The following is a 512-nucleotide window of genomic DNA, read 5'->3' on the forward strand; positions in this document are numbered from 1 at the left end:
GCGGGCAGCCGCCAGCCCGGCGCTGGGAAGAGCAGGGTCTGAGCTCCTCCTAGAGAGACGGGAGCGGCATTTCCCCGGGGCTGCCGGAGAGCTCCATCCAAACCCTGCAGGGACACGGGAGCCGTCCCCGCGTGGGGGAGCTCTGCTGGGCACAGATTATCGGGCAGGGATAAAGGCAATTAGCGCACTCATTAACTCTGGGATGTTTTTATCGTGGATGCGCTCAGTTGCCGGGGGAGCCAAGGATGGATTCGCACTGAGCCAAGGGGACACGGGGGGACAGCACGCGGTGCCGCATCGGGACGGTCCTGACGCCCGGGCTGGCTCCGGCTCCGGCTCTCGCTCTCCAGCTCACTTGGGCGCTTGCCCAAGGTCAGCAGGATCGGGCTCAGTCTGGCTCGGGGCAGGAGCTGTTGGATCCGGGGCTGCTCGGCCCCACTCCCTGCCCTGGGCACAGCCTGACCCGAGCACGGTCACGGGGGCTCCTGGCCACAGAACCAACACCGGGGGTG

Source organism: Corvus brachyrhynchos, unplaced genomic scaffold, assembly GCF_000691975.1.
Source record: "Corvus brachyrhynchos isolate BGI_N302 unplaced genomic scaffold, ASM69197v1 scaffold236, whole genome shotgun sequence".
NCBI lineage: Eukaryota > Metazoa > Chordata > Aves > Passeriformes > Corvidae > Corvus > Corvus brachyrhynchos.